We start from the raw sequence: 27,302 nt of genomic DNA, 5'->3' as shown, positions 1-27,302 counted from the left end.
TTACTGCAAATATTTTCTCCCACTAAGTAGTTTCCTTTTTTGACTTGGTAATGGTGACATTTCACAAAAATATTCTCAATTGTAATGTAGTCTAATTTTTTTTAATTGGTCCATTTTGTGCTTCATTTAAAAAATCTTTGCTTACCTCAAGATCATGAAGTTATTTTCTTACACTGTCTTCTAGAAACTTTTATATTTACCTGCTGCACTTGCCTATATTTACTTCCATATGTTTTGTCTGTTTCTCTAGTTGATTATGATGGAACGGCAATTTTCATAGCAGTTCTTTCTTTCTGAATGGAGGCAGAAGGTTGCTTGGCTTTTTATCCTCTTGCCCTGTGCAACTTCACCATTTAAAAAATTCCTAGAGATTAAAGTTGCTTGGAGTTGGGCCACTTCATTGAACCCCACTTCTCTTCAGTATCTTGGCCTCCCAAGCCCTGGCTGCCTTCTGAGCATCAAACTCCATTTTATTTTATTTTGTCAGTATACAATGTGGTTGATTATTGTGGCCCGTTACCGAAACCTCCCTCCCTCCTCCCTCTCCCCCCTCCATCCTCCCTCTCCCCTCTTCGTCCTCCCTCTCCCCCCTCCCTCCCAAAAACCTCATATCTGTTCTCTTGTCGTATCAATTTCAAGAAATTGTGATTGTTGTATCTTCTTCCCACCCCCTGCCCCAGTTTGTTTCTGTATTTATTTATTTATTTTTAGGTCCCACAAATAAGTGAGAACATGTGATATTTCTCTTCTGTGCCTGACTCATTTCACTTAATATAATTCTCTCAAGGTCCATCCATGTTGCTGTAAGTGGCAGTATTTCATTCTTTTTTATAGCAGATTAGTATTCCATTGTGTAGATATACCAAATTTTCCATATCCACTCATCTGATGATGGACATTTCGGCTGGTTCTAACTCTTGGCTATTGTAAAGAGAGTGCTGCAATGAACATTGGAGAACAGGTATACCTTTAACTTGATGATTTCCATTCCTCTGGGTATATTCCCAGCAGTAGAATAGCTGGGTCATACAGTAGATCTATCTGCAATTATTTGAGGAACCTCCATACCATTTTCCATAGAAGCTGCACCATTTTGCAGTCCCACCAACAATGTATGAGAGTTCCTTTTTCTCTACAACCTCGCCAGCATTTAGCATTCATAGTCTTTTGGATATTACCCATCCTAACTGGGGTGAGATGGTATCTCAGTGTGGTTTTGATTTGCATTTCCTGAATGCTGAGTGATGTTGAGCATTTTTTCCTGTGTCTGTTGGCCATTCATATATCTTCCTTTGAGAAATGCCTATTTAGCTCTTTTGCACATTTTTAAATTGGGTTTTTTTTGTTGTTGTTGTAAAGTTGTTTCAGTTACTTGTATATTCTGGATATTAATCTTTTGTCAGGTATATATTTTGCAAATATTTTCTCCCACTCTGTTGGTTGTCTTTTAACTCTGATAATTGTTTCTTTTGCTGTGCAGAAGCTTTTTAATTTGATATAATCCCGTTTACTTTTCCTTTGATTGCCCATGCTTTGGGGGTTGTATTCATAAAGTCTGTGCCCACTCATACTTCCTGAAGTATTTCTCCTATGTTTTCTTTAAGTATTTTTGTTTTGGGGTGTATATTTAATCCATTTAATCCATTTTAGTATATGGTGAGAGGTATGGGTCTAGTTTCATTCTCCTGCTATGGATATCCAGTTATCCGAGCACCATTTGCTAAAGAGGCAGTCTCTTCCGCAGTGTACAGGCTTGGTGCCTTTCTCAAAGATCAGATGGCTGTGGGTGTGTGGGTTGATTTCTGGATTCTCTATTCTATTTCGTTGATCAGTGTGTCTGTTTTTATGCCAGTACCATGATGTTTTGGTTATTATAGCTTTGTAGTATAGTTTAAAATCAGGTAGTGTTATGGCTCCAGCTTTATTTATTTATTTATTTATTTATTTACTTCTCATAATTGCTTTGTCTATGTGTGGTCTTCTGTTATTCCATATAAATGTCTGGATAGTTTTTTCCATTTCTGAGAAAAATGCCATTGGAATTTTGATGGGGATTGCATTGAATTTGTATATCACTTTGGGTAGTATGGACATTTTCACAATGTTGATTCTTCCAATCCAAGAGCATGGGATATCTTTCCATCTTCTTATGTCCTCTTCCATTTCTCTCAGCAGTAGTTTGTAGTTCCCATTACAGAGATTTTTTTATATCCTTGGTTAACTCTATTCCTAAGTATTTTATTTTTTTGGTAGCTGTTGTAAATGGGCAAGCTTTCTTGATTTCCCTTTCTGCATGTTCACTGTTGGAGAATAGAAATGCTACTGATTTCTGTGTGTTGATTTTGTATCCTGCTCCCATGTCACCATGTCCCAGCAAACAGGGACAGTTTGACTTCATCTTTTCCAATCTGGATGCCCTTTATTTCCTTCTCTTCTCTGATTGCTCTGGCTAGTACTTCCAACACTATGTTGAATAGGAGTGGTGAGAGTGGACATCCTTGTCTAGTTCCTTTTCTTAAAGGAAAAGCTCTCAGCTTTTCCCCATTCAGGATGATATTGGCAGTGGGTTTATCATATATGGCTTTAATTATGTTGAGATACTTTCCATCTATACCTAACTTGTAGAGAGTCTTTATCATGAACAAATGTTAAACTTTATCAAATGCTTTTTCAGCATCTGTAGAGATGATCATATGGTCCTTGTGTTTGATTTTATTAATATTGTGTATCACATTTATTGATTTGCATATGTTGAATCAACCTTACATCCCTGGGATGAATCCCACTTGATCATGATGTATAATTTTGCACATGTGTTGCTGTATTCTGTTAGTTGGTATTTTATTGAGGATTTTTCCACCTATGTTCATCAAGGGTATTGGCCTGTAGTTTTCTTTTTTAGTTGTATCTTTACCTGGTTTTGGTATCAGGGTGATGACTGCTTCATAGAACGAGTTTGGGAGATTTGCGTCTGTTTCAATCTTTTAGAATAGTTTGTAGAGAATTGGTATCAATTCCTCTTTGAATGTTTGGTTGAATTCTGTGAATCTCTCTGTTCCTGGGCTTTTCTTTGTTCAGAGTCTTCTGATAACAGCTTCAAACTCTTTTATTGTTATTGGTCTGTTCAGATTTTCTACATCTTCTTGGGTCAGTTTTGGAAGTTTGTGTGTGCCCAGAAATGTATCCATTTCCCCAGATTTTCAAATTTGTTGGCATATAGTTGTTTATAGTAGTCTCCAATGCTTCTTTGTATTTCAGATGTATCAGTTGTAATATCATCTTTTTCATTTTTAATTGTTGTTAATTGGGTCTTCTCTCTTCTTTTTTTAGTTAGCCGTGCTAATGGTTTGTCAATTTTACTTATCTTTTCAAAGAAACAACTTTATGATTCATTGATCTTTTGTATCATTTTTTGGGTTTCAACTTCATTAAGTTCTGCTCTGATTTTAATGATTTCTTTCTGTCTGCTCACTTTGGGTTTGGATTGTTCCTATTTTTCTAGTTCTTTACGGTGAACTAATAGGTTGTTCACTTGCCATCTTTCCATTCTTCTGAAGTAAGCATTTATTGTGATAAACTTCCCCCTTAGAACTGCTTTTGCAGTATCCCACAAGTTTTGGTATGATGTATCATTGTTTTCATTAGTTTCAATAAATTATTTCATTTCCTGTTTGATTTCTTCTTGGACCGATATGTTATTAAGTAGAATGTTGTTTAATTTCCATGTATTTGTATAGTTTCCAGAATTTCGTTTGTTATTGATTTCTAATTTCAATCCATTGTAGTCTGAAAAAATACATGGGATAATTTCAATTTTTTTTGATTTCTTGAGACTTGATTTGTGACCTAACTTGTAATCTATCTTGGAGAATGATCCATGTGCTGATGAGAAGAATGAATATTCTGAAGTTGTTGGATGGAATGTTCTGTAGATATCTGCCACATCCAATTGGTCTAGAGTTTTGTTTAGATGTTGTGTTTCTCTGTTGATTCTTTGCCTAGATGATCTGTCCAATATTGACAGTGGGGTTTTCAGGTCTCCTGCTATTATGGTATTAGTGTCTACTTCCTTCTTTAGGTCTTACAGAGTTTGCTTTATAAATCTGGCTGCTCTGACATTGGGTGTGTATATACTTATGATTGTTATGTCTTCTTGATGGATGAATCTTTTTATCATTATGTAGTGGCCCTCATTATCTCCTTTTATGGTTTTTAGTTTAAAGCCTACTTTGTCAGATATAAGAATAGCTACTCCAGCTCATTTTTCATTTCTGTTTGCATGGTAAATCTTTTTCCATCCTTTCACTCTTAGTCTCTGTGAGTCTTTATTGGTGAGGTGGGTCACTTGAAGGCAGCATGTAGTTGGGTCCTCCTTTTTAATCCAGTCAGCCAGTCTGTATGTTTTGATTGGGGAGTTTAATCCTTTTACATTAAGAGTTGTTATTTAAAAGGGTTGATTTTCTCCAAGCATTTTATTGATTTTTGTTTGGATGTCTTAAGTGTCTTTGGTTCCTTTCTTTCTGATTTACTGTTTGTCTTCTGTATTTGTTGGTTCCTTGGGTTGTAGATAAACTTTTTTTTTCTCTTCATTGTTGGCATTTTTATTTTACTAGTGGGTTTTGATTTTTCTTGAGTTTTTATGGCAGTGGTAGTTGTTTTTCAGGTACCAAACCCAGTACTCCCTTGAGAATTTCTTGTAAGGGTGGTCATGTGGTAGTGAGCTCCCACAGTTTTTGTTTGTCTGAGAAATATACTATTTGCCCTTCATTTCGGAAGGATAGCCTTGTGGTGTAGAGTATTCTTGGCTGGCAATCTCTGTCTTTTAGTATTTTGAATATATCATCCCATTCCTTTCTGTCTTTTAGGGTTTATGATGAAAAGTCTGATATTAGTCTGATTGGGGTTCCCTTACAGGTGATTTGATGCTTCTCTCTTTCAGCTTTTAAGATTCTCTCTTTGTCTTTGAGTTTTGCCAATTTGAATATAACATGTCTTGGAGAAGACCTTTTTGGGTTGAGTACAGTTTGGGATCTTTGAGCTCCCTGAATCTAAAGATCTGTGTCTTTTCTATACCCAGGAAGTTTTCTGCTACTATTTGGTTGAATATGTTTTCAATGCAATCTCCTTTTTCCTCCCCTTCTGGAATACAGGACTCGGGTATTTGAGTGCTTAAGGTTGTCTGATATCTCTCTTAGATTTTCTTCAATGTTTTTAATTCTTTTTTTTTTTTTTGTCTGCCTGTGTTGTTTCAAACAGCCCATCTTCAAGGTCAGAAGTTCTCTCTTCTACTTCTACAAGCCTGCTCATTAAACTCTCTGCTGTATTTTTATTTCATTGAATGAATTCTTCAGCTCGGCAAGCTCTGCTACATTCTTTTTCAGGGCATTGATTTCCTTGTACATTTCTTCTTTCAGGTCCTGTATACTTTTCCTCGATTCATCATGTTGTCTAGCTGAGTTTTCTTGTATCTCATTTAGTTTCCTTAGAATTATCACTCAAAATTCTTTGTCAGACATTCCAAGGGCTTCTTCTTCTATAGGATCTAGAGCTTGAGGGTTATTACCATTTGGTGGTGTACTTTCTTGATTTTTCATATTTCTGGTATCTTTCCTTTGATGTTTAGTCATCGTGGCAAGGGATTTCACAGTCCACTACTTTAACACTATTGTCTGGCTAAGATGCTGCTCGGGCTGTGAATTTGGCATGACTGCCTCAGTGTCTGCTTGGTTGCCCACTGGTGCCTTGGATGCATCGTCACCTTGGGTCTTGGGCCTCTCCAAGGAGGTGTTTCTTGGCTGGCATGCACTTGGCTGGGCTGGGGATGAGGTCCAGCAGCAGCAAGGGCTATGTGCTCAGTTGCACGCTGGCACTCCTGGGCATGTGGTCTCCATGGATCTTGAGCCTCTCTGGCAGGGCACCTCCTTTAGGTTTTTAATAAGACTTTGTCTCCCAACTGGAAAGGGTGCAAAGTCTCATCAGGTGGAACAGGGAACCTGGTCTGCTGTGCCGCTCCCCTCTCAGGTCTCCTCAGTCCTCTGCTGCTGCTGCGTCACCCCACACTCCAGTGTGCACTGGGACCAAACTCCAATTTTTGTATCCTAATCTCATGAGGTTGCTAAAACTCTGCTGGCTTCTGTACTTCTTAGCAGTTACCCTCTTCCTAGCTTCAACTTTTTCCAAAAAATTAACAACTGATCTGAAGGAAAAAACAATGGATAGGATGTTGGCACCTCTTTCTCTTGAGACCTGGCCCAATCAAGTCCTGTATAACTCTCCAGTACCATCACACAGATTTACCCCCTATTTTTCCTGTCTTTTCTAGTTGTTCTCAGTGAGATAGTAGGCATAGTCCTTTTATACTGTTAGCTAATAATTTCAGCAAATGCAGTCTTCATAGGTCTATTTCTGTGCTTATTTTTTGCTGCTTTTAGTGCACTGTGCTTTGTTTACTTGTATACTGTATCAGTCAGGATTCTCCAGACAAACAGAACCAATAGGATGAGTATTGTAAGGAATTGGCTTATGCTGTTATGGAAGCTGACAAGTTGCAAGATCTGCAAGGTGAGTCAGCAAGCTGGAGACCCAGGTAGGGAGAGCTGAAGATATATTTCCAGTTTGAAGGCCAGCAGGCTCATGACCCAGGAAAAAGCCAATGTCCTAGTTTGAAGGCAGTCAGTCAGAAGAAAGTCTCTTTTCCTTGAGGGAAGGTCAGCCTTTTTGTTTTATTCAGGTCTTTAAATGACTGGATGAGGTCCATCCATATTAATGAGAGCAATCTGCTTTACTCAGTCTACCAATTCAAATGTTAATCTCATCCAAGCATACCCTCTCAGAGGCACCCAAAATAATATTTGAACAAACATATAGGCACCCTGTAGCCAGTCAAGTTGGCACATAAGATTAATCATCATATATGCTCAATAATTATTGGTTGGGATCTGCTCATTTGAGAGGGAAGCTTGTTTGTGGAACACTTTCCAGGTCATGGATGAGGTATATTGTTTCCAAAAAAAAAAAAAAATGTGTTTACTTTTATTAGATAGTTGGACCACTTTAAATTGAATGCATGGCTTGAGGTTTGTTGAATCACCCCATAATGTACATTTGGGGTACAGATGTGAGCAAGGGCTGATTTATGATGACAGCTTCCAAGGCACATTTTTTCTTCTGCTTTGCTCCTCACCAAGGCAAACATTCCTGGTAATTTAATGGGATGGGAGGTGGCAGGCAAGTTTTACTATTAGTTCATTTTTGCACTGAGGATATAGCACTTTGTGTATTCAACTTTATGGAAAAGAAATTCTGCTACTACATCCCCTACTTTGGAATTTGAACTATATTTTCTTACAATCCATAAGGCTGAGGAAACATAAATTTAAGTGTATTAGGTTGGGCTAATTCTTTTGAGGCTAAATGTTCTCATTTCTGCTTACTTCTGCAAGTTTTTAGCTTACTAATTTTTGGCCTGAAAAATCCTTATCATCTTGCAAACTCTCTGCTTTTGAAATAGCTTTAAAATATTTAATGTGGTATTTATATATTGTTATATACTTATTCATACTGTATATTTTATGTGTATTATATCACATCATACATACCCCATTATATAATATTTATCATATTATACAGTATATATTATGTAATATTGTATAACATATAATACTGCTTTATAATAGTATGATATTTATATGATGCAATTATTATATTATATTATATTATATTTTTATGTGTCTGACTAGATATCTGGACTTACTATCTAATGGGATACAGCTAAACCTCAAAGAAAAATATTTAAAAGAAATTCATATTTATACTTCTCAAATTAAAAATAATCAACATTTTTCTTGTATTTCTCCCTTTCATAAAAAAATTTGTTTAAAACCCTACAGAGATAACTGATATTCTGCAATCCCATTCTCTCTGTCATCTTTCATAAAGGCAACCTAGCGTTAACCTAGTTTCAAAGTTTTATGTGTATACATATAGTTACAAAAATGGACTCCTGGTATACATTTTTCTCCAGCTTTGTTTTTTCCCCACTCATCATTATAGTTAAAAGAGAATCTCTATTTCCCTGGCCTTATATTTCCATACAAAACAACTTCCATTACAGTGATATTCTGGGTCTCTCCATGTATCTTATTCCTTCCCATGTGATGAGAGGTGAATTATCTGACTGGTGAATTTGGAAGAAGCAATCTTGTTGTTCTCTCTATCTTGGGTGCCAGTTTTTCTGCAGGATGCCAGCAATCAGCTCTGCCCTCCATCATGTGGTCAGAGGTCTGTCCTCTGTGGAGAATGCCCATATTGTGAGCTATGTCAGTAAACTATGCAAGATTGTAACATTTAGGGAAAGTGCTAGGAGATTATTTGGGCCACAGATATAAACCACATTTCTTCAATTAGCAGTATTATATTACCTATGTATGTATGTATAAATAAACATACATACAAGTTTCTCTCTGATGAATTCATCCTATCTCTTAGTTGATTCTGAGTTTGGGAACCTAAATCCTACCACTTATATATCTGAAATACAGCATCATAGTACATTTCTTTGAAAGACTTCATGATGAGTAGGAAAAGGCTTCAAAGCCATCTCTCTATTTAGATAAAGATTTCAAGAGCTTGGTGGGGGTTGGGGAGGTGGAGAGAGAAGAGTTAGAATGGAATTAAGAATGCGTGGAAAGTGTATGTCTGAGAAAAGAGGCTGGGCAGGGAGGGAGGAAGGGCGGGGTTGGTGAGAGGGACAACAAAAATCCCAGTTATATTTTGTGGCCCTAAGAGTAGAGAGGATCTCTATGTCATGCCCACTTCTTTCTCTGTGCATATTTTAGGAACGGAACAAGATTTAAGGTGGAAATTGTCAATATGTCTCAGCAGATGGATCTGAGCTAAACTCGTGAGGTCCTGCAACTATCTATTCAGAGTGCAGCAGCATATTCAGTACCATAGCGCTGAGTTCAGCATGAATGTGGCAGAGAGAACTGACAAACCGGGATGGACCATGCTGAGGAGCACAGCAGAGGCCCACAAATATCAGCGAGGGTGTCTTGAGGGATGCCAGCATGACGGACAGATGGACCTAGACAGACAACAGCCCATGCTCCTCATACCTTGACCTGTATAAGCCCCTCAGGCATCTGCATAACCCCAGAGAAAGGAGCAGGGGCAGTGACTTAACTGAAATTAAGTTTCTACCACCCAGAGAAATGGAGCTTCATAAAATAAATTGTCTCATTACTGAAAAAAATTAAAGAAAGACATGTTTTAGGCACCTCTGATTTCGTGAATTCATGTTTACCATCTATGCAGATTCATCTGGAATATCTAAAAATCCTAAGGCAATGCATATCTCCACAACAGACTGATCCCACCTCTCGATTAGAATTAGAACCAAGTCACCTGCTCTGTGAGAAAATTGGTGTGTAAAGACAAGCAGGATCCTCAGAAGCCTCGACCCATTTCAGAAAGAGCAGTAGACTGTGATGAGATCACTTGTGAAAGCATCTACAAAGTCATTTTCCTGGGTTGATACGATATTATTAATTAACTGTGGAAAAGAGATGGGAGATAGCTTTGTGAAGCGTTGTAGATGAGGACTGGTCGGTTGCTCAGTTGGTTAGAGTGTGGTGCTGGTAACATCAAGGTCAAGGGTTTGGACCTCTTTACCAGCCAGCTGCCATAAAAAAAAAAAAAAAAAGTTGTAGTTGAGATTGCTCTCCGACCCTGAATTACTAAAAGCTAAAACTTTTCCTGAAGAGAGAAGGATAATTTTGGGGACACAGCCAGGAAAACCTGTTCTACAAATCAAACTACTTGGTCCCTGAGTCAATTACAGATGCTGATATCCACCGATCTAGTCTGTATTACAGGGATCGAAGTGACATTTGGGCTTCCCTCTTTCCTCTTTGTGTTATCTCTTAGCTTGTTAAGAATGCTGGCATAGTAATACTTGTCATCAAGCTGCAGATACAGATGACTCTTTGTCAAAGTGGAGTAGAAACTCTTTCTTAACTGACCTCCATTCAACCAATTAACCAGTTTAATTAACCTAAAATTCCCCTTAATTGTATTTTCATCAACTTTTTATTATGAAAAATTTCAAGCATATTAAGAAACAGACCAAATAATGTACTAAACTCGCAAGTATCCCTAGAAGTGGATTTCTGGGTCAAAGGATAAATATATGTGTAATCATGCAAGCTATAAACCAATTTCCACCGCATGGGGTTGTGTAATTTGCATCCCCTCCAACAACACACAACAGTGTTTATTTCCCCACATCCCTGACAACAGCATATGTTGTCAGCCATTGTTATTTTTGCCAATATAATAGGTGAGAAATGGTATCTCACTTTAGTTTAGTATATATTTTCCTATAATGTGTTGCCTTGAACAATTTTCATATGGACTAAGAGTCATTTACATTTCTTTTTTTCTGTGAACTGCGTCATATTTCTAGACCATTTTTTTACAGCGTTGTTGAAATTTTTGTTCTCTTTTTTAGGTGTTATATGTTAAGTTAATCAATACAAACTTGACATTTTTTGTGTATCAAAAGAATCATATATTGGCAGCTTTTCATGGTTGAACCCAATATTACGTATATTACCCTTATGTCATGTAAGTTGCCAATATTTGTTATCTTTTTACTTTTCTTACTTCTCTATCATACAAAGTTTAAAATTTTTTTAAGCTATCAAATTTATCTTTTTTTTTTTTAATTGCTCATTACTATTGAATTCTGAGTCTTAGCTAGGAAGTTTATCCCACAGACATAGAAAGAGAAATTCACCTATATCTTCTTTTAGTACTTGTTATGGTTTCAATTTTTTTTTTTTTTTTTTTTTTTTTTACATTTTAAATGTCTGCTAGACTTTATCCTGATAATTTATCCTGGTATATATGGTGGTGAGTAAATTTGATTTTACTCTCTATCTATGTCATTATCCAGTTATCCCATCACCACTTATTAAAGCGTCAATCCTTCCCCTCCCCAATCTGAGATACCATCTCTATCATGTAGTAATTTAAAAAATATATTTCTGGAGTTTTTACTTTTTCCACTGGTCTGTCTATTCATGCACCAATGTTGCACTACATAATATATTTTTTAGATATTTAGTAGGGCCACCTCCTTGCCTTGCTACTTTTTTTCAGGGGGTTCCTAAATATTCTTGTTTATTTATCACTCCAAATGAATTTTATAAGCAACTTGTCTAGCTCCAGAAAAAAAGCTTCATGATTCTTTTTACTGAGATTCAGTTAATTTATAAATTAACTTAGAAAAGCTAACATATTTATGATGCTGTATTCCTACCTGACAATCAGATATGGTTTTCTACTTTGTCTACTTTTGTATCTTTTATGAATATTTATTATAATTTCTTACATGATTTGAATATTTCTGGTCAATTTTTATGCATAGGTATTTTAATTAATTAACTAATTAATTAATTCCTTTGACTTGTCTAAATAGTGTGTCTTTTTTCATTATGTTGCTTAAGTAATATTTGTTTATGTATTTGGAAGTTATTTTTATAGATTATTTTTCATTTTTTATGTACTAAATTTCCATATTCCTCATAGTAGTTTTTTCTTACATCTATTCTTTTGGTTTTTCCTGATACGTAATCATAACATCTACAGAGGTATTTTTATTTCTTATCCAATTCTCATACCTCTAGTTGCTTTTTCTTTTCTAAGTGCATTGACTGATATGTTCAATAAAATGTTAAATAAGGGCCGGCCTGGTGGCCCACTTGGTTGAGTGCGGCGCTAGGGAGCGCGGCGGCGCTCCCGCCAAGGGTTCGGATCCCATATAGAGACCGGTCCACTCACTGGCTGAGCGGGGTGCGGGCGCGACACTGAGGGTTGAGATCCCGTTGCCGGTCGCAGTACGGGTGTGACACTGAGGGTTGCGATCCCATTACCGGTCACGAAAAGAGACAAAAAGGGGAAAAAAAAATGTTAAATAATAGCAGAGATGGGACATCTTTGTTTTGTTCCCAACTTGAGTAATAAAGCCTCTACTGTTTTCCCATTAATAAAGGCCCTGGTTTGGAGGTTGTATATGTGTGTATACATACATCTATGTGTAATCTATATTATCTATTTATAACAAATTAAGAAATTCTACATATATTAGTATTCAATTGAGTGTTTTATATCATGTCCATTCTCTCTTTAAACATGTTGGCTGACATCCAGAGCATGCTCCATCCTCATGGCAGGCTAGCCCACTGGGCACGTTGGTTTCCACTGGGTAGGCTGTACATTTGTCTAGTGTCAGTTGTGTTTGTTCCCAATATGCAAATTGCACTTGTTGTTGTCATTGTGTTTTTTAATTATTACATAAATTGGTACTTTAATTCAAATAGTTCATGAAGATAATTGTTCCTATGATAATTTAGTAAAGGTGAGCTGTTAATAAAATTGCTACCAATTTTGCTGTGAGTGAATAAGACAATTGCAAAAGATTAGGGAATATCTAAAAATTTAAATGGATTCTCAACTAAGATTCCAAATCACCCTGAGGTTCTCACCCTATTTTAAAGAATCTTGAACTCTTAGGTCATGCATTGGCATGGTTTATATAAATGAAACAATAATGGATTCCAATTAGTAAACCCATATTTAACTAAAATGTCTTGGTTTTATATTAAAAGATTGATGACTACATATACTATAGTAGATTGTATTTTACAAAGATGGCCATAACACCATATCTCCCATCCCGCATGCTATTTTTGCAATCAACCTTGCCATTTCTCCATCAAGAAGTGGAGTCTGTACATCTCCTTGAATTTGCGTGGATTTTTGCAACTGCCTCATGTCCCTCCACTTTAGGACTTGCGTTCTGTAATTGCAGTATCACTGCAACCATACCCCACTATGTGCACAAAAATTACTAACATGATAGATAGGAAGTTTTCTTGAGAAAATATTCTGATTAATAGTAATTGGTCACTTTTCATAAGTGAATTGCACATTTTCTCTAACATAATTTTCAGCCCTATGCACACCAACACTGGGAAAGGTGGAGAGAGTCAGTGCGAAAAATAAAAGATTAGTCTGGGGTAAACCATGTATTTTGGGGGAATTAAAACAACAATCATACAGTACAAAGGAAAGACTAGTAGCCACTGAAGGAATGAGACATGCAATTCCAAAAATCCATATGGTTTCATTTAGTTCAGCCAAGAGCCTGACATTTAAAAAACAAAAATAAAAAATAAAAAAAACGTTTTCTGGGGTTTGCCATTCTGGCAATCCTTGCTTAAAATGAAGTGGGAGAGGAAAGCAAAAACATCATAAATATCAAGAGTAGGTTTGTCAGAGAAAATACAGGATACTCAGTTAAATTTGAACTTAAAATAAAACACTAATTTATAATATTAATATGTCTCAGATATTACATAATACTTACCAAAAGGTAATTCTTATTTGAAATTCAAATTTAACTATCATTTTGATATCTTTATTGAGTTATAATTGTTATACTATAAAATCCACCTAATTAAAGTGCACAATTCAATGGTTTTTAGTATAGTTACAGGGTTGTGCAACCGTCCCCATAATCTATGTTTAGAACATTTTCATCATCCCAAAAGGAAACTAGTACCCCTGAGCAGTCACTCCACATCCCCAACTCCCCATCGTAAGAAAACACTAAGTTTTGTATAGCTAATCTATGTTTTGTACCATGAATCCCTGTTTTGTCTCTATACATTTGCCTATCTGTATATTTCATGTAATCGAATCACAGAATATGCAAAGCAATCTGTATTTTTATTTTCTAAATCTGATGGCCCTAATCTACAGCCAATTGTCTAGAGCAACGAAGAGTTGTTCTAACCAAAGAGAATACAAAGAGAAAATAAATTAGAAACAGCAGGTGGAGAAAGGGGCACCTTGGGAACCCGGAAGAGCTTGCCCTACCGGCACTATCAACTCTAATCTAATGGGCCAAAACCTGAATGTAGTCAGGCACTCTGGCCAGTTTAAGGAAAAATTATTTACTAAAGGAAATCCACAGCAACTTCAGGAGAGCTAGTGAATCAGACTGGTGGCTATGTCATCTGGAACAACACCCAAGACCCTCACTGAACTGTTTGCAAAGGGGACCCCATCAGCTCTGTGCTCCCAGGCACAGCAGCGCACCAGGGGTGCTGTTGTCAGGACCTCTGCCATCACAGCAGTGGAATGCCTCATGCCTCCCCCATGCTCCACCACATTCTCAGACCGGCAAATAAGATTCCTCCTCACTAGCATGCAAAATGACAGGGAAAAGCATAGGACCTCTATCTTCAATTCCTGAAGCCTGGAGGTGGCCAGTACAATCACGATAACGAGTCACGTTCCTGTACCCTGGCTACTTGAAGATTAGATAAATTGAAAATTAGCTCCAATCTAGAGGAGATAGGACTTATGATGTGAGGAATTACCAAACTATGGGAAAGGCTTTCAAAAGATTCAGGGTGTCCATAAATATGGCACATACCCAGCGCACCACTGTTGCTATCTCTTTCCTTATTTTGCTTGGGAGGATGTAGAAATGGCTGCTGGCATTGGGAAACTAAAATTGAGGAAGAGAATCAATTATATCAGGAACCTGTCTGACTGAAGCAGACAATCCAGGGCCACAAGACTACACTGAGAAAACACCTGCAGCCCAAGAATGCAGGAATATTTTATGATGCTTGTGTTTCCTAGACATTCTTATTTTTGGAATCTTCACTCCATAGTATAACAAATGTATTAAAATTCATCCACATCCCCCATCAAATATAAATTTTGCTTATAATTTTCTGAAAATTTCTTTACAATTTTGCTTTTAAAACATTTTTGCTTCACATAGTTCTTTAAATTTAAAAATTGTAGTGATTGGAGCCGGCCCGGTGGCGCACTGCTACAGTGCGCTGCTTGGGAACGCAGCAGTGCTCCCACCGAGGGTTCGGATCCCACATACAGACCGGCGGCTCACTGGCTGAGCGAGGTGCGGGTGCAACACCGAGGGTTGCAATCCCGTTGCCGGTCCCGGTCCGGTACGGGCGCGACACTGAGGGTTGCGATCCGTTGCCGGTCACGAAAAAAGACAAAAAGGAGAAAAAAAAAAATTGTAGTGATTGATGCAATTATCATGCAAGCTCAAGAATCTTGAAGAGTAAAAACACTGAACGTAGAATTGCTTTCAAGAATAATGGACTGTTTTCTACTAATATCAAATTTAACAATGAGAACATTTGGCAGAGTGTAACATTTTATAGACATCCATTAACAAATCATTACTTTCAATCTTTCAGTCTTCTATTTGTCCTTTGGATACAAATAATTTTATGTTTCAATCCTTTACAAAGAGCATTGGAAAACTTAATGGATAAAACAAGCCAGTGAGGATATTCCTACAATAAATTATCTGTGAGATTCAGTGGAAAAGAGAGTTTAACAAAATTTGAGATGAGAGGACACAACATAACTGCAAACCATGACTACACAGAGCCCTGGCTGAGGTTTTTCTCAAACTGATGACTCCTTTCCTTCTTCCTCTGATCTTTAGGATACAGAAAATCCCATATGAACTATACTTTCAAGGGAAAAGACAAACAATTCTCAGTCAAGATGGAAGGGGAGTTGAGGAGAATTCATACATATTAACACAAGACAAAGAGGGACTGGCAGAGCTGTCACCTGAAACATGGAAAATATTGGAAAAAAGCCTACAAATACATTGCAGAAAGAGATGATGATGATGTTTGTATTTGTTTATTTCTGCACCTTATAACAGAATACCTGGAACTGAGTAATTTATAAAGAAATGAGATTTATTCTTTACAGTTTGGAAACTGGGAAGTTCAAGGTACAGGGAACACTTCTGGGGAGGGTGTTCTTCCTGGAGCTGACTCTCCACAGTGAGGCAAGGTGTCACATGGTGAGAAAATGGCATGAGCAAGAGCAAGCACACTAACCTTCTCTCTTGCTCTCTTCATGAAGTCATCAGAACCACACCCATGATAACTCATTACTTCATAAATGGATCGATCCACTCATGAGGACACAGTCATCACGATACAATCACCTCTCAAAGGCCCCACCTTTCAGATATCATAATCTAATGTCCCATCCTCTTAATGCTGTTATGATGACGTCGAGTTTTCAATACATGAACTTTTGGGTGACACCATATGCAAAAAGCAAAGTGTCCAGTTCAGAGGTCAGCTTAACGCAAGACCTCACAAATGAGATGTTCAAATAACAAAATAAGATAAAAAGGAGTTTTAAAGTTAAGAAAACAAACCAAGGACCAAACATCACATTACAAAAAATATAATTGCTTAGAAACAGAATGAAACAGAACTGACACATCTTAAAACTGAATTATTGGCACACAGGAAAGGTTTAAAAGAATTTTAATGAATATGGGGGAATAAAAGGTTAATATATTAAAGCAATTTTTAAAAGGATGATACAATCTAACCTAAAGATGACTGAAGTCTCTGAAGTAAAGAATCCAGTAAATGAAACATAAAATGTTTTAAAAGTTATAATAGTAGAAAGTATTCAGGGAATTAAGGAAATATTGAATTTATTCTTTCAAAGTAACATCACCTGCAAAAACCAGAAGTAGAATACTTGATACTATGCCATAGCCAGCTAAGATAATGGATTTCAAGGAAACACTAAAAACTGAAAACATAAAATTACAAAATTAAGATATATATACACATATATATGTATTTATGTCATATTACAGTAATATATTACTTATTACTTATTATTATATATTGATAATATCTATACTAATATTATTGTACATTATATTGATGCATGTAAATAGAAATAAATAACAAGAAAAACTCAGGACTCTATACAAATACATGGAAATTAAACAACAGGCTCCTGAATGACCTATAGGTCCAAGAAGAAATTAAACAGGAAATCAAAAATGTCTTGAAATGAGCAAAAATAAAGACACATCATATCAAAAATCTATGGGACACTGCAAAAGCAGTACTAAGAGGGAATTTTACAGCAAAAAATGCTTATATCAGAAAGATAGAAATATTTCAAGTAAACAACCTAATGCTACAGCTCAAAGAACTAGAAAAACAAGAACAATCCAATTCCAAAATTAGTAGATGGAAAAAAATAATTAAGATCAGAGCAGAACTAAATGATATAGTGATACAGAGATCCAAAAAAAAATGATACAAAAGATCAATGAAACAAAAAGTTGGATTTTGGAGAAGATAAACAAAAGAGACAAACCATTTGCTAGGTTAACAAAAAAAAAAGAAGAAGAAGAGGGAAGACCCAAATTACAAAAATCAGAAATTAAAAAGGAGACATTATAATTGATAACACAAAAATACAAAAAATAATTAGAGACTATTACAAACAACCATATGCAACAAATTTGAAAACCTGGAGGAGATGCATAAATTTCTAGACACATACATACTACCAAGACTGAACCAAGAAGAAACAGAAAACCTGAACAGATCAATAGCAAGCAACAAGAGTGAAGCAGTAATCAGCAGTCTCCCCATAAAGAAAAGCTCAGGACTGGATAGCTTTACTCGTGAATTCTACCAAACCTTTACAGAGGAATTATTACCAATTCTCTTCAAACTATTCCATAAAATTGAAACAGAGGCCACTCTCCCAAACTCATTCTTTGAGGCCAGCATCACCTTGATACTAAAACCAGATGAAGACACAATGAGAAAAACTACAGACCAATATCTCTGAGGAACATAGATACAAAAATCCTCAACAAAATATTAGCAGTCAGATTACAGCAACACATCAAAAAATTATACACCATGAACAAGTGGATGCATCCCAGAGATGCAAGGATAGTTCAACATACACAAGTCAATAGATGTGATAGACCACATCACCAAAATCAAGGATAAAAACCATATAATTATATCAATAGATGCCAAAAAAAGCATTCAACAAAATTCAATATCCCTTCATGATAAAGGCTCTCAGCAAATTAGGTATAGAAGAAAAGTATCTCAACACAATAAAAGCCATTTATGACAAGCCCACCACTAATTTCATCCTGAATGGAGAAAAACTAAAGGCTTGTCCTTTAAGAACAGGAAAAAGACAAGGATGTGCACTATCACCAATCCTATTTAACATGGTATTGGAAGTACCAGCCAGAACAATCAGGCAAGAGAAAGAAATTAAGTGCATCCAGATTGGAAAAGATGAAGTCAAACTCTCCCTGTTGTAGATGACATGATCCTATATATAGAAAAATCTAAAGACTCTACTGAATAACTCTTAGAGCTGATTAATAACTTCAGTAATGTTGGAAGATATAAAATCAATGCCCCCAAATCAGTTGTGCTTATTTTCTCCAATAATGAAATAACAGAAAGAGAAATCATGAAAGTAAGCCCACTTTCAATAGTAACCCCTAAAATTAAAATACCTAGGAATAAATTTAACCAAGGAGGTGAAAGATCTCTATCTACAACCAGAAGTACAAATAACTACTGAAAGAAATTAAAGAAGACACAAAAAGATGGAAAGACATTCTATGCTCTTGGATTGGAAGAATCAACATTGTGAAAATGTCCATATTTCCCAAAGTGATCTATAGATTCAATGCAACCCCAATCAAAACACCAATGACATTCTTCACAGAAATAGAAAAAACAATCCTAACATTCACATGTAACAAAAAAAGACTCTAAATAGCCAAAGCAATCCTGAGCAAAAAAAGTAAAAAAAAATAGGCTAGAGGCATAACACTACCTGACTTAAAACTACACTACAAAGCTATAGTAACCAAAACAGCATGGTACTGGCATATAAACAGACACTCATGCCAACCAATGGAATAGAATAGAGAGCCCAAAAATCAGCCCACAGAATTACAGCTAACTAATCTTTGACAAAGGCATCAAGAACATATATTGGGGAAAAGACTGCCTCTTCAATAAATGGTGCTGGGAAAATTGGACAACCGTATGCAGAAGAATGAAACTAGATCAGCACCTCTCACCATATACCAAAATCAACTCAAAATAGATTAATGACTTAAGTATAAGACCTGAAACTATAACACTCCTAAAGGAAAACATATGGGAAGCACTTCAGGATGTAGGACTGGGCAAAGACTTCATGAATAAGAGCCCAAAAGCACAAGCAACAAAAAGAAAAAAATAAACAAATGGGACTATATCAAACTAAAAAGCCTTCTGCACAGCAAAGGAAACAATTAATAGAGTGAAATGACAGCCCACAGAATGGGAGAAAATATTTGCAAATTATACATCCAACATAGGATTAATATCCGGAATGTACATGGAACTCAAACACCAATATACAGTAAAATAATAATAATAATAAATAAAATAAAAATAAAAAATAAAGGGCAAAGGAGCTGAATGGACATTTTTCAAAAGAAGACATTCAAATGGTCAACAGGTACTTTAAAGGTGCTCAACATCACTTATCATCAGGCAAATGCAAATTAAAACCACATTGAGATATCATCTCACCTCAGACTGGCTATAATCAGAAAAAATGAGAATAACAAATGCTGACAAGGATGTGGAGAGAGAGGAATTCTCCTGCACTGTTGGTGAGAATGTAAGTTGTGCATCCATTATGGAAAACAGCACAGAGGTTTCTCAAACAACTACAGATAGATCTACCATACCATCCAGCAATCCCACTTCTAGGTATATACACAAAGGAATGGAAATCATCATGCCAAAGGTATACATACACTCCCATGTACATCATAACTCTATTTACAATAGCCAATATATGGAACCAACCTAAATGTCTGTCAACAGATGACTGTCAACAGAGGAAAATGTAGTATACATATACAGTATGGAATACTACTTAGCCATAAAAAATGAATGAAATTCTACCATACTCAGCAACATGGATGAGCCTGGAGAAAATTATGTTAAGTGAAATAAGCCACTCACAGAGGGAAAAACACCCCATGTCTTCACTCATAAGTGGGAGCTAAGAGAGGAAGAAGGAAAGAAAGAAAGACCACAGCAGTGCTTTGGACTAGCCAAGGGAGAGAACATACCTAGGGTTACTGGGGATAGAGGGGTAAAGGAGAGGGAGGACAGGAAGAGGTTGGGTATGGGACACAGGGAATGATGGCAATTTGTGGTAATGGGCATCCTGATAGTATTGACCTGATGATCACGTCTTGGACACAGGGGGTGATGGGCAGCTTTGTACTCCATGAATATGCATGATCAATGAAAAAAATATTTTGAAGTTAGACTATTTGGTGCATACAAATTTAGAACTGCTTTAGCCTCTACTTTACTGACAGTTTATTCATTAAGAAAACCCTGAAAGCATAAGATGACAAAATTAAGATACATATATTCATATATATGTATTTATGTCATATACTAATATGCTACTTATTATTATATATTAATAATATTATCTATACTAATATTATTATTATACATTATATTAATGCATGTAAGTAGAACAAACTAATCTACTAAAAGTTTTTGTAGATTGGATCACAAAAACTAAACTCGAGCATATATTATGTATAAGAGAAGCATATAAAACAGGTAATAGAAACACTGAAAGGAAAAAAATGGACAAAACACTACATACAAACCCGACAGCCAAGTTATAGAGGAAACTGTCCATGTTTTCATATTCCTGTGTAGTTTTATTTTTTTTTTTTACATTTAGATCTTCATTGGGAATTTATCCCTGTGGCTATTGTGAGACGCGTACATAATTTTATCTTTTTCCAAATGGCTTTCCTGTTTTACCAGAATCATAATTTAAAAATTCTTTATTTGCCCCAGTGATCTCAAGAACTACCATTCTCATATTCTAGATTACCACATGTAATTCCATCTATTTTTGGACTTGCCACACAATTCCATCTATTCTATACAGTTGCATCTACGAGGGTACTTCAAAAAGTTAACGGAATGATTTGCATTATCTTTTTATTCTATTTTTCCACAAACTTTTTGAAGTACCCTGTATTATCCTATAGTCCTATCTATTTCTGGACTTTCTATTCTTGCTATTGATTTTTCTCTCTATTCACACACCATTACCAAACTCTTTTAATTATCAAGGCATTGTAATACCTGCAGATATCTAGGGCTAGCCCTGCCCCTCATAACTCTTTCTGTTCAGTATTTTCCTAGTTATTCTGGCATGTTTTGTTTATTTTTCCATACATACTTTAGTATCAACTTATATAGTTTTAGAAAAAGCTCATTGATATTTTTCATTGGGATCACATCAATTTTATAAATTAATTTAGGCAGAATGACATCTTGATGATGTTGCTATGTCCTAAGTAAAAACAAGCAATATCGTTCCATTTATTCAAGTCTACTTTTGCGGCTTTCAGGAATATTTATACTTTCCTTTACATAGGATTTGAATAATTTTTCCTAAATTCATTCCTGAGTATTTTATCTTTTTGTTGGTGGTGTTGCTATTGCACATGGAGTTTCTCCTTTATTATATCTTGTAGCTGGTTAGTATTCGTGTATGTGAAATTTATAATTTTTTTTAAATGACAAAGCATCTTAGAGCATGATGTACTGAGATTCTACCCTACTCCATTCCTCATTATATTGTGGACTGGTAATTATCATCATTGAGTCCATGTAGAAAAAAAGAAGAGTTGACTGAGCTAGGGATCCAGATTAGGGCATAGGATTCTGGCATTTGCTGGGTCAGCAATGATTTATTTGTTTTAGTTGGATAAAATTCTACAACCCAGGCACATGTGGTAATGGTAAGTCATGATCTTTTCTGAGTATATACTGTCTGATCTACTTCTCAGAAGATATGAAGTTCAAAAATATTTTTTTTCAATGCATCACTATTAAAATGCCATTAGTATAAATTTGGCATGGACTTTTTTCTATGAGCTCTTTCATATTTTAACTTCAGTGATGTTTCCTGTATTAGTTCTTTATTTTTGATATAACTACCACAAATTTAGAAGTTTAAGGACACACAAATTTATTCTATAGGTTAGAAGTCCAACATGGATCTCACTGAGCTAAGATCAAGGTGTGGGCAGGGCTATATTACTTCTGGAGGTTCTAGGAGACGCTGTTTCATTTCCTTTTCTAGATTCTAGAGGTAACCTAAATTCTTTGGCTCACTGACCCTTTCTCAATCTTCAAAACCATCACTCCACCCTTTGGTTCTGTCCTCACATATTTTTTTGACTGTGATGCTCTCACTTCCCTGTTATAAGGACCCTTGTGATTACATCAGGCTTACCCAGATAATCCAGCATAATCTCCTCATCTCAAGATTCTAAATTTAATCACATCTTCAAAGTCCTTTTTTCGATGTAAGATAACATATTCACAAATTCTGAGAATTATAATATAGAAATGTTGAAGGGGGGATTATTCTGCCTACCACATTTCCCATTTTAATTTTTTTCTATAATATCATGGTGTTGGATTATCCAGGTGAAGTGTATTTAGACACTACTGGGAAGCAATAGCGTATAGGAAAGAACTCAGGGTATAGGAAAGAACTCAGACTTTAGAGTTTGATAGACCTGGATTTGGTTCCTCGGACTTTTTGCCTGACCAGCTGGGGGACTTGTTGAAGTAATTTCATTTTTTAAAGGATCATATTTCTTCATCTGTAATAATAGTGTTTAATTCATAAGGTCTCTGGATAAAATAAATGAGTTGAAAATGTAAAGTATTTCCCTCAGTACCTGGCGCATAATATGCACTGAACATCTCTTAGCTGTGGTTTTCCGGTTCTTCAATTAAAAAAACTAAATGACTACTTAGTGGTGCTGCATTAACATCCTATTTAAATTATCTGGGTACAATTGGACTTCAAATAAGTAAATCAATCTTTTGATAATCCAAACTGGTCCCTGGCTTTACCAGCCAAAATGAGGTACATCATCCAGGAAGCCACTTATCAACATTGGCACATGAGGCTCTCCCCATGATCCACCCCAGCTTCTCCATGTTCAGCCAAGTACTGGACTCCCCCTGGGCTTCATGCATTTGGTTCTGACATTAGCTTTGGAAGTATGATATTTTTTAATAATTGTATCTGATGGCTGCTTGCAAATGGCCTACATTAATATGAAACCACTGCTAAATAAAAATGTTTAGAGCCCATCCATATGCAAAAGCATATATCTGCTGTTTTTTAAAAACTATAGCTTCTAATTATATTGGCATGTGATAAATTATTTCAGCAGAGTGGCAGACACAGTAGTAAAAGTTGTACTGTCTTAAGTCAGCTCATGAATAGCTAAGCCGTAGAACATGGCCTTATTACCATTGCTGTAGCTGGTATTTCAGGATTGTATTTGTTATGCAATCCTTTAAATGTACAAGGAAAAATCTTATCTTTCATGCCCCCATGATGTCCTAATCTGGTCTAACCCCTGTTCTCCTTTTCTCCTGAGATAGCATGTCATCAAAGAGAGACTCTTTTCATGTTGTGGTCCCAGCTTTTGTTGCTCTATTTTACAAGCTGAGCTAGGTCTCTCTGCCAATGTGCCCACTCTTACATCTGCAATTATGATTGAATCCGCTCAGTTAGATTAAATCATACCACCTCATATAATACGTTAGTTGTCATAAGTGTTCTGTTACTTTAAGCATATTTAGTTTCAACCTACTATATTTCTAGTGATTATTTTTGGCAAAAGATTTTTACTGGTATTTATTAAATTGTCTTCAGTTTGATCTAGCTGATGTGTATGTACATTTACAAACACAAGCAAAACAAGCAAGTTAGAATTGTCTGTCTTCATAACACTTAATCTCTTTTTTTTTTTCTCAAATAAGAGACATTAAAGGGATTAGCCATAACCTAGTCCCTTTTCGACTTGCATGTAAGACAGATTTGTCCATCATCTACCTCTTGGTCATTTCAGAATTAGCCATCTTTGAACTCTATTAATATGCATGATATATATTAGATAGAAGATGCTCTGCTACTCTGTGTGTCATCATAGTTATTTTAAAATCTTTTCAGACATGCATTTCTGTCATGAACAGCATTTGCCTAGAATATTTTATATGGTTAGAACTTAGTAATGAAGAAAAAGCAGGTAGTTACTAAGGGAATGAGGGCCTTCATAACACCATGATCATCTGGTTCACCTAAGATTTTCCAGCAAAACATCCTGATAATTCTTGTCGTGGAGTTGGGCTGGCATATAGCAAAGGTTCTACTAGATTGGTCCAAAAGGACTCAATTAATCGGCAGACAGTATCTCTGTCATAGCAGACCTGACTCCTAGCCTGCCTCACCCATCATCCTGAGCAAGAACTCATCCCGTATATCTCATCTCCCTTTTCACTTCCCATAAGTCATTCAGTTAATGGTTTGAGCTTGTTTCCTGGATGGACCCCCATTTCTGCAGCCTTTCCCCCTCGTAATCCACAGGTTCTACTTGCCCCATAAGGGTTTTCCTCTTCTGAACAGGAATTCCCAGCTCGAAGATGGTACTATCTGCTCCTATCCCTTTACTGCATTGTTTTGTACTCAGTCAGCAAGTTTGACAGCAGCTTTTATTCTAATGTCTTCAGAAACGCAAAAAAATTGAGAAAACATCCTGTGCAGGCTGCAAACCCAGGCTTTGTCCCCACTGAGGATACATGAGGGATTCTTTTGGGTACTAGGGGACTTAAAATGATGTCAGAGCCCCACAAATCTCAATGCAGGCCTTGTATATATTCTATATGCAAAATCTTTTATTTTTATTTTGTTTTGTTCTACATTCTATATCTTGACTTGGGAGTAGCAAGATGCCCTACATCCCCTTAATTAATAGGATTTCATAATCGACCTCACCTTTTAATATGATTCAACAGAGGAAATAATTAAAGCATTTATATTAAAGTGTTACTACTAAAGATATTAGAAAAACACAAACATAAATGAAGGTTATATTTATATTTGATTTTGAATGAAATTGAATATGTAAAAGTTACTATGGTACTACTTATGTAAAAGGAGACATAAAAGAATCATACCATATATAAAAGCAGAACACTGAAAGATAATAACCATCACTCAAATGCAACACCAAATATAATTAGGACTAGGCTTCTGTAAGAAAACGAAACTTGCTGACTGTAGTAAAAACTCACCATCAACTATCTGTTGTGAATATGAGATATAATTAAAATCTTGAGATCTAAAGAGATGCAAAGTGAATGTGCGGTCTAAAGGCAGAGGTCAGCCATGACTGCGTGCACGTAGATGCTGGAGGTCTCACAGATGTGGTGTAGATGTGATACAGTTACACACAGAGATACAGCTATCGACACGCATATAGAAGCAGATGGCTTTCTTTGGAAATGGATAAAACCCACAGCAAAATACTTTCGGAGAGACAATCACAGCCAAAGATTCCGTAAGAACATGCACTAGGTGTTTACCCCCTAATGGCCCTGAGACAGTGAGACTATAGAGGACAATGATGAATGAGGCCTCCTGGAGTTATCAGGCAGGAGTGACACATGCTCACTGCAACTACCATCCCACAACTACCATCCTAATCAATATGCACTTTAGGTTAACATAGGTAACAAGAAGCACAGACCTGCTAGCAATTTTCCAGTTGTTCATATTCCAGGATTTTCCGTGACAGAACGAGATATTTGGTGGTCTGGGTGCATCTACCAGGCAAAGGCATTTTGCTGCCATATGCAGCTTCTGATCACAAGCTGTATTTGCCAGAAAATACCCACAAATTGTCACTAAACAATAGTTTAAAGATTTCACAGAAAACGTCATAAAGCCTATTACTAATGTCAGTGAGTCCACATTGCCATTGTAAAAAAAATCTATATTGTCAAAAAAAACAGGTTTTTTCATCAAGCAATAAATCACCCAAAAATAATAATAATAATAATAAGACTTCACTGTTTAAAATTCATTTTAACTTGACAAAACAATTAGCATTCTTTCAGACGTTGACATCAATATGTAAAAATGTCTGATTATGTAAACGAAGATGACAGATTGAATATACTGTGCATACCTTACAAAATCCTAAAAGGGAGAGAGGGCACATGGCATGGGGCTGCTCAGAGTTTGTTTAGGATGGTCTGCTAGCCTCTATTGTAGTCGTAGCTGGGGATTCTTTTTCAAAGGAATGAAAGAATGGTCTGCTGACATGGCTGTCTTCTTCGATGTACTTAACTGGAGACGCTTTCTTATAGGTCTAGACATGTAACTTTGTCTTCATTGTCTACTAAACCCAGTTTTGCTTTAGTTCATCCAGGATGTTGAGGAAGTGTCTTTTAATCAATAAAAGTGTCTAAAAATAAGATGGGGAAAGTGAAACCATTTGCACCAGTTAACAAAAATACTTTCTTTAACTGCCAACCTCTCACTTAGCATTAAGCACTTCTACCACAAAGCTTTGCTCATTGTCTCTTTTTTCGGTATTCTTTCCCGAGGTTTGCACCGGCTCTATTATGTGTTATCTGCATGCCCATGCAGGCCTCTCCATGAGTTTTCACATTGAATTTGGAGTTCAGGAAACAGTGGACAAGTCCAGCATGTCCATCAGCTGAGCGAGACCCAGCATGACGGTTTGCCAACTTCACCAGTGTTGGATGCACAGCGTTTACGACAGCTGAAGTTCACACATAAACCGTGGTACCTGTGTAACTGTAATGTCTTAGCAATTCCATAATCAAATTCACATGGAATCTCCCAACCAGCCAGATTTGTGTCAGCTTCCTTAACATGTTCCAGTCGCATGAAATACTAATTAAAGGCACTCATTGTTAACTGATATAAATAGTCCCCACTTAGCCCATTATAGGTATGGGCTGTAAAACAAACAATTATGTGACAGATGATACATGTTAACATAGAGAAATTCTGTAATGACATTTCTGTAACACTGTAACCTCTTCAACCACCATATGCTCCACATTAGGAGCTAAAAGGGGTGCTGATTACGAAGGTGACACACCCTCCAGCTTGTGATTTTTTTTCTAAGAATAGAAAGGCCTCAAGCACCTCTGCAGGATTTACATTACAAGTGGAGTCAAGGCAATGAAATTATTAATGGGAGTTGGTTTTTAAACAGTCCATGTGTTTGGGATTCTGCATCCTGGTACCTAGCAATAGCACTGGTCACCTATAAAATTCTCCTATCTGTGGGGAGAGCAATCAAGGGGAAGAAGCTATAAGTAATAGATCAAGTCTCTCTTCAGAAGTCACTGATTTGTCCCTGTGCGCCCAGGGTTTTTTTTTTTTTTTTTTTTTTTTTTTTTTTTTTT

At 36.3% G+C, this 27,302-nt stretch overlaps 1 protein-coding gene across 1 annotated transcript in view; it reads right to left on the bottom strand.

Moving 5' to 3' along the window:
• Window positions 1-26,115, bottom strand: part of OSR1 (odd-skipped related transciption factor 1) — a 60,574-nt gene extending 34,459 nt beyond the window's left edge. The window contains exon 1 of the mRNA XM_008578005.1: window positions 26,048-26,115. The gene's annotated coding sequence lies outside the window, so the exon portion shown is untranslated. The remainder of the gene's footprint in view (window positions 1-26,047) is intronic.
• Between the last annotated feature and the right edge of the window lie 1,187 nt (window positions 26,116-27,302).

Source organism: Galeopterus variegatus, unplaced genomic scaffold, assembly GCF_000696425.1.
Source record: "Galeopterus variegatus unplaced genomic scaffold, G_variegatus-3.0.2 Scaffold71, whole genome shotgun sequence".
Lineage (NCBI taxonomy): Eukaryota > Metazoa > Chordata > Mammalia > Dermoptera > Cynocephalidae > Galeopterus > Galeopterus variegatus.
Note: the sequence above shows the minus strand (reverse complement) of the source record. Positions and strands in the feature narration are given on the sequence as shown.